Genomic DNA, 8216 nt, shown 5'->3' on the forward strand with positions numbered 1-8216 from the left:
CCCCGCCGAGACCGGCGCAGGCGCAGTGGGCGCGGCCGCCGGCCCGCGCTCTCCCCGCCCCTTTGCGCAGGCGCAGCGGGCGCTGGCCCGCGCTCGCTCCGCCCCTCCACGCAGGCGCAGTGGGTGTCGACCGAGGCCCCGCCCTTTCTCGCCGGCGCGGGGTCGCGCACCCGCGCGCGCGGACGGACAGGCCTCGGCGGGTCCCTCAGCATCTCTTTGTCTGCGCCGCGCCTCCCCCTTCCCTGGCGCTGGGTCGTCCGGACCGCTGGACCCCAACCGCCGCCCGACGGGCGGAGCTCCTGTGGAGCCAACGGCGACCTGGGAAAGCGCTCGGCGCCTGCGGCCCAGCGCCCCAGAGCAGCCCCGGGGTTCCCCCCCACTCTGGTATCGCAGCGCGGGGAGCCGCCTTCCTCCCATAGCGGACCTCGGTACCCAGAGAACCAACCTCCAGTCAAGTAACCCAAAGAGCCTGAGGGCGCCTCCTACCTCAGGGTGCTGGGAGCTCGGGGACCCCACGCCAAGACAGCCGCCTCTGGAATACACGCCCCCCCACCCCCACCCCGCGGCCCTGGCAGCCCGGGAAACCCCCTCCCTCTGCAGCTTCTGGAGCCTGCCTGGACCACCCGTGCCTGGGAGAGCCCCGCGTGGGCACTAGCCGTGGAGTCCAGGGCCAGGTCCGGGGAAAGTGGGCATCCGGACACCCGAGACAAACTGCACGGTCCTCACCCACGAGTGTAGCCTTGGGGACGAGCCTCAGTCACGTCTTCCAAAAGGGGCTGGCTCCGTCCTGACGAAGTCACCACCAAAGGGCCTGTGTTGGGCTAATAACATGGCCAGACCTCCTGTGTAAGTGATGCTCAGCTAAGGACCTCACCACCTAACACTTTAGAAAGCCCTAAGAAAGGGCTGCTGGTTTCTCTGCCAAACACCAGCCTTCTGGAGCCCAAGGCCTGGAGGACAGCAGAAAAGAGACAGTTTTCTATGAGTAAGGGGCCCAGGAGGAAGGTCACCTCCACTTCACCCAGCGTCCTAAGCCAGAGAAGACCCAGGTTGTCAAGTGACTCAGGCTCCAGGACCCAGCCACAAACAGTCCTGTGCAGGCAGAAGCCTCACCCTGGCTCACAGCAGGGGACAAAACACAAATCCCTGCCCCTCTCTCAGCCCCCAGGGAGCTGAAAGAATGTGCCTGCATGCGAGGAGGTGAAAGTGTAGGCGGATCTGGGGGTGGGCAGGTGAGGTAAGCTGCAGGGGGGAATTTGGCAAAGACCTGCAGGAACTGAAGGGCAAGCAGGAGCGTACCTGGGCAGTTGGGGTCTGGGCAAGGGAACAGCAGGTGCAGAGACCCTGCAACAGGAGTGCCTGGTATGGAAGAAAAGGGGAGGGGCTGAACCCAGGATCCAGGGACACTGGTAGGAAAGAGGTGTGGGGGAGGGGTGGTGCAGATTCTGCACAGGGAGAACCTTGACCCCGTTCTCTGAGATGGGAAGCTGAGCGCTCAGTCGTGTCCGACTCTGCAACCCCGTGGACTGTAGCCCGCCAGGCTCCTCTGTGCGTAGGATCCTCCAAGCAAGAAGACTAAAGTGGGTTGCCATGCTCTCCTCCAGGGGATCTTCCTGACCCAGGGTGTGACTGTCTCTTAGGGTTCCTTGGTAGCCAGTTTCTTTACCACTAGGGCCACCTGGAGAGTCCATGGAGGGACTTTGAACATGGGGAGGAAGGATGTGACTGACCCTTTAGAAGGGTCGTTCTGGTTGCTGGGTGAAGAGTAGGTGGTAGGAAGGACAAGGAAGGAAGCAGGGAGACCATCCCCTGATGGCTGGGGTGTGAGTTCATAGAAAGAGCAGGGATAGAGGGTGACTCTGGGGGTTTTCATTGACCTTGACTTTATTTCCTGCAATCTTATTAGTTATAACGGTCTTTTGAAGGATTCATTAGGATTTTCTATATATGAGATGCTGGACCTCTGGGAATAGAGTTAGTTGTACTTCTTCCTTTTCAGTCTGGATGCCTTTTATTCTCACCCGGGCCAGAACCTCCAACACAACATTAAATAGAATTAGCTGAGCAGGGACTTCCCTGGTGGTCTGGTGGTCCAGGGCTTAAGACTCCACTCTGCCAACGTAAGGAGCTTGGGTTCAATCCCTAGTCAGGAACTATGATCCTAAATGCCACATGGTGTAGCCCCCAAAATAAAATTTTTTAAAAGTAGCAGAGCAGATATCTTTGACTTGTTCTGCTCTTAGGAGAGAAGCATCCAGTCGTGGACCACAGGGTATGTATGATGTTAACTGCAGTAGGGAGCGGGGGAGGAGGGGTTGTATTTATCAGGTTGGGAAAGTTCCCTTCTATTCCTGTTTTGTTGGGTGTTTTACTCTTTTTTTTTTTTTTTTTTTTTTTGGTGTTTTACTCTTGAAAGGTTGTTGGATTTCAGCAAATGCTTGGTGTGTGTGACTATGGAGATGATCATGTGTGGTATTTTTACTTATTCTGTTAATGTAGTTCTTTACATTAATAACTTTTGGATACTGAACCAGCCTCAAATCCCTCTTGGTCAAAGTGTATAATTTTTTTTTCAAGTTTAGCAAATCATTTTGTGGAGTTTTATGGAGATAAATGACATGATATTGAGTAAGTTTAAGGTGTGTGATGTGATAATTTGCTCTGTGTATAGGTATATACTGTGAGATGATGACCACAGTAAGGTTGCCTCACACACTCATTGGTCACCTAGTTACGTGTGTGTGTGGTGAGAACACATACGATATGCTCTCCTAGCAACTTGCAGGTATGTTAACTAGTCAGCGCGCTGTGCATTACACACCCCAGAGGTATTCATCTTGTAACTATGCATTTCTATACTTTGACCAAAATCTCTCCGTTTCCCCCACTCCCCAGCCTCTGCCAACCACCAATACACTCTTTGTTTCTATGAGTTTGATTTTTGTAGATTCCACATATAAGTGAGATCATGCAGTTCTTGTTCCTCTGCCTGGCTTAGGTTTCTTTAGCATAATACCCTCAACACAAGTTCATGTTGTCATAAATGGCAGGATTTCCTCATTTTTATGGCGATACTCATACACTTCGTTATATACTACATTTCCTCTATCCACCCATGCTTAGGTTGTTTTCATGTCTTAGATATTTTGAATGCTGCTGCAATGAACTTGAAGGGGGCATATATCTGTTTGAGATAGTGATTTCATGTCCTTCAGATATGTACCCAGAAGTGAGATTGCTGGATCATGTCGCTAAGTCGTGTCCGACTCTTTGCATCCCCATGGACTGCAGCACGTCAGGCTCCCCTGTCCTTCACTGTCTCCTGGAGTTTGCTCAAATTCATGTCCAAAGAGTCCGTGATGCCATCTAACCATCTCATCCTTTCTGATGCTGAAGCTGAAGCTCCAAGACTCTGGCCACCTGATACAAAGAGCTGACTCATTAGAAAAGACCCTGATGCTGGGAAAGATCGATGACAACAGGAGGAGGCGGCGGCAGAGGATAAGTCCCTTGTTTCCGATCTTAAAAGGAGGGACTGCCCTGGCAGCCCAGTGGTTGCAACTCTGCTCTTCCCCTGTTGCGGGGGTTTGTGCAGGTTCCGTCCCTGATTGGGAAACAGATCCCACATGCTGAGCCACCAAAACAAAATAAACAATTTCTTTAAAAAAAACAGGAAAGCTCTCAGCCTTTCACCACTATGACGTTCCCTGTGATTGTCATATATGCCCTGTATTATGTTAACTTAAATTCCTTCTATACCAAATTTGTGGAGACTTTGACATAAAAGTATGTTGAATTTTGTCAAATTCATTTTTTGTTTGCATGTATGGAGATACTCATGTAATTTTACCTTTTACTATTAATGTGTTTTATCACATTTCTGTATTTACATATTTTGAACCATCCTGCATCCCAGGGATGAATCCCACTTGATTATGGGGTATGATCCTTTAACGTGCTATCGTTAGTCCCCTGTTGAGAGTCTCTATATCCATATTCTTCACGGATATAAGTCTATAGTTTTCTTTTCTTGCAGTGCCCTTATTCAGCTTTGTTACCAAGATAATAATGTTGGCCTTGTGAAATGAATATGAGAGAATTCACCCCTCTAAAAGTTTTTGGAGGAATTTGAAAAGGATTGGCACTGATTCTTCTTTAAAGGTTTGGTAGAATTCACCAATGAAGCCATCTGGGACTGGGCTTTTCTTTGCGGGGGGGTTTTAATTTTTGCGTGCTGACTCACTGGCTGTGCCGGGCCTCGGCTGCCGCACAGGCTTCCTCTAGTTGCAGCGAGCCGGGCTGCCCTCCAGTTGTCACCGGCTCCGCGCTGCGGTGGCTTCTCCTGTGGAGCTCGAGCTCTAGAGCCCTCAGGCTCCGTGGTTGTGGCCTGCAAGCTTAGATGCCCTGAGGTGTGTGGGATCCCCCTGGACCAGGGATCGAACCCATGTCCCCTGCATTGGCAGGCAGAGTCTTAACCACTGGACCACCAGGGAAGTCCTGTTGGGAAACTTTTGATGACTCAATCTCTTTAGTCCTTATTGGTCTGGTTAGATTTTCTCTTTCTTCACGATTCAGTCTTGGCATGCTGTATGTTTCTGGGAATATATTTCTTTAGCTCTAGGCTATTTAGCCTGTGGGAGCGTGTTTATTGTAGTCTGAGTCTCTGTATTTCTGTGGTATCTGTTGTAATGTCTCTTCTTTCACTTATGCCTTTGTTGATTTGAGTCCTCTCTTTTTCTTGGTTAGTCTAGCACAAGTCTTTTCGATTTTACTTTCAAAAAAACTGATCCCTAGCTTTGTTGGGTTTTTTTCCTATTGTTTTCCTTTCTGCTCTAATCAGTGACCCACCAGCTCAGAGCTTGAGGACACAGGGCTGCACCTGGTCCTTCAGAGTCCAGCCCGGAAAGAAAGGTGGAAACTCCCTCCAGCACCGGGTGCCTTGGGCTAGCAGCCCTGACCTACCTCCTCCCAAGCTCTGCTCCTGAGGCCTCTTCCCCCAGCACCCCAGCTGACCCAAAGGCCCTCCCACACCCTCAGAAACAGAAATGACCGTCCTTGGGGGTTACGCTGGCTCGCTTCTGTTTCTTTGCCTACTTCTCCCCCAAGGCTCTCACAAGTCCCAAGCTCGCCGCATTTTTCCTTATTCACGCTGATTCTCTTGGTGCGCCCCCGCAAGTCGCCCCCATGCACACTCCACGTGAAATGTCAGCTTTACTCGGGGAAACACGGAGCGCAGAGTAGGAAACCAAGCGGCCACCTGATCATCTGGAACGAGGACCTGAGACACAACGGCTGGGCGGTGGCAGTGACCGCTTTATGCTGAGCCCTGAAAACCCAGTCTGAAGAAAATGCAGAGTTAACCTTTCTATTGACTTGGCAGCTGCCTCTTCTTTACCGAAATAAAATAATGCCGTCTCTATTTTTAGTCTCCATTCCATGAATTCTAACGGATTTTGGTAAGATTCCCACAATGTCAACAGGGAAGAAGTCTCGTGGAATCAAGCACCATGTGGAGCATGTAGGATCCTGACAGCTACCTGCTGGCTTCATACACGTCACAGGGCTTCCGTAGCCCCCAAAGAACAGGCAGGCCAGCCCTGCCCAAATAAGCCTGGACATTAGCTGGAAGCTGACTGCCAGCTGGAAGTACCAACACACAGAGAAGGTGGCCATGGATGTCCTGGGGCGGCCTCTGCTCACCACTGATCCACAGGACCACGGCCAGAGTTGCTTGTTTAAGGCATGGATAAAGAAGCACATGTATGACTCTACCATGATTTAAAAACATTTAAATAGTCATGTTTGAGGACAGCTGATTTCCGTTTTAATCTCACAGTATGTGCTGGAACAGGTTATCTGAGAAGGGGCCCATGGGCTCCCTCTGATTACCCACTGGGTACTTGGTACAGAAAAGGTTAGTGGCAGGTCACCTGTAGCTGGCAGGGGGGCCGGGAGCCTGGAAAGGCACCCCAGCCTCAGAGCCCTACAGACCACACGCCATACCACATACCTGCTCAGAGAAGCTGTATTCCCAGAAGCAAAGGGAGGAAACAGCTTAGATGCCCCGCAATGGGTGGGTGGGTAAACGCAGTCCATCCCAGGATGGAATATCACTCGGCCATAAAAGGCTGTGGCAGACATTGCAACGCAGATGAACCTGGAAAACATGACGCTGAGTGAGAGAAGCCAGACTCGAGAGGCCACAGAGCGTGCGATTCTGAAACCGAGAGGACCCTGGGGGGCTCCTGGGCACAGGAGCTGTTCTGTGTCCCCGTTTCTTGTTGGCAGGGAATAAGCTTCAGCCTCCAGAACCTTCCGCCAAAGGGCAGGTTCAAACTGATCAAGGAAGGGAGGGAATGCAGAGACAAGGGAGGGGCAGACACAACCCTGCAGCCTCAGGGCAGGGTCCTGGTTCTGCCTCAAGGGACACTTATGACAGTCTCCTTCAGCTCTCCTGCAGAAAACCCTCAACAGACAGGCCATGTTAACTACCTGATGAAGCCTTCCTCATTCCAGAAAGAAGGTCATGAGTCGATAACCACAGAAGCTCCTCATGAGGTCACCCGGGGCCAGACTCAGGGAATGAAGGCCCTGCACACCCCGATCAATATCAGCACCCCCTCCCCTCGAACCATTGCTATAAAACCCCAGGTTGGGGTACACAGTTTTGAGGGGCATGAGCCCGCTGTGGCCCCCTTTGCCTGGCAAAGCAGTAAAGCTCTTCTTTTCTGCTTTGCCCCAAACTCTGTCTGAGGTTCAGTTTGGCACCGGTGCCTGGAGGCCAAGCTTTCGGCGTCAATTCCGTTGATGTGAAATGTCCGAATCAGGCAAACCCAGAGACAGTGCAGCGCGCAGGGGCTGGATGGGCGGGGGCAGATGGCAGCCAGTGGGTGGGGCTGGCTGGGCGGGGCAGATGGCAGCCAGTGGGTGGGGCTGGCTGGGCGGGGCAGATGGCAGCCAGTGGGTGGGGCTGGCTGGGCGGGGCAGATGGCAGCCAGTGGGTGGGGCTGGCTGGGCGGGGCAGATGGCAGTCAGTGGGTGGGGCTGGCTGGGCGGGGCAGATGGCAGCCAGTGGGTGGGGCTGGCTGGGCGGGGCAGATGGCAGCCAGTGGGTGGGGCTGGCTGGGCGGGGCAGATGGCAGCCAGTGGGTGGGGCTGGCTGGGCGGGGCAGATGGCAGTCAGTGGGTGGGGCTGGCTGGGCGGGGCAGATGGCAGCCAGTGGGTGGGGCTGGCTGGGCGGGGCAGATGGCAGTCAGTGGCTGCGGGTGTTTCTGGGGTGATGAGAATATGCTGGGGAACTATGGGCTTCCATGGTGGCTCAGACGGTAAAGAATCCGCCTGCAGTGTGGGAGACCTGGGTTCCATCCCTGGGTTGGGAAGATCACCCAAAGGAGGAAACAGCAACCCACTCTAGCACTCTTCCTGGGGAATTCCATGGACAGAGAAGCTTGTGGGGCTGCAGTCCAGGGGGTCGCAAAGAGTCAGACACGACTGAGTGACTTTTACTAAGAATGTGCTGGAAGTGCTGATGGGCACACACTAAAAACCACTACTGTACACTTTGAGAGAGTGGGTTTTACGATGTGGGAATCAGGACTCCGCAGAAAGCTTCCCTGGGGGTTCAGCGGCCAAGAACCCGCCTGGCAATACAGGCGACACGGGTACAATCCCTGGTCCAGGAAGATCCCACACGTTGCGATGCAACTAAGCCTGCGCGCCACAACCGCTCAGCCTGGGCTCCGCAACAGGAGAAGTCGAGGCAGTGAGCAGCCCACGCACCAAAGCAAGAGAGCAGCCCCGGCTTGCCGCAGCCAGAGAAGAGCCTGTGCGCAACGAAGACCCAGCGCAGCCACAGGTAAAGAAATCTTAAATCGAAAAGCAAAAACGCATCATAGAAGCGAGTTCTCACTGTCTTCATTGTATCGCACTTGAGGTCAAAGGTACAGTTTCCTGACTGTTTCCTGACTCCCCCCACTCACAGGGTGGACCAACGCGTTGCTTCCCAGGTACTGGGACTTTCCTCGTGGAGACAGAACCTCTCTTCCTGTTGCTGCTTCACCATCTGTTTACTCAGTGGGGCGGCTCGGGCCACGCTTGCGAGTGGGGGCAGGTCTGTCCCGCTTGACAATCCGGGTAAAAGCCCCAGGCCGTCCGTCCGCGTGGTGCACACGTGCGTGCCACACACCACTTCCTGAGAGCAAGCCTTACTTCCATT

The 8216-nt window shown here is 53.3% G+C and overlaps 1 long non-coding RNA gene across 1 annotated transcript; it reads right to left on the minus strand.

The window, feature by feature from the left end:
- Positions 1–5769: 5769 nt before the first annotated feature.
- LOC123464792 lies at positions 5770–6852 on the minus strand. The gene is made up of 2 exons (XR_006639843.1): positions 6493–6852; positions 5770–6157 (listed from the first exon to the last, which is right to left on the minus strand). It is a non-coding gene; the product is annotated as an uncharacterized LOC123464792 (long non-coding RNA).
- Between the last annotated feature and the right edge of the window lie 1364 nt (positions 6853–8216).

This window comes from Bubalus bubalis, chromosome 12 (assembly GCF_019923935.1).
Source record: "Bubalus bubalis isolate 160015118507 breed Murrah chromosome 12, NDDB_SH_1, whole genome shotgun sequence".
NCBI classification, from domain to species: domain Eukaryota; kingdom Metazoa; phylum Chordata; class Mammalia; order Artiodactyla; family Bovidae; genus Bubalus; species Bubalus bubalis.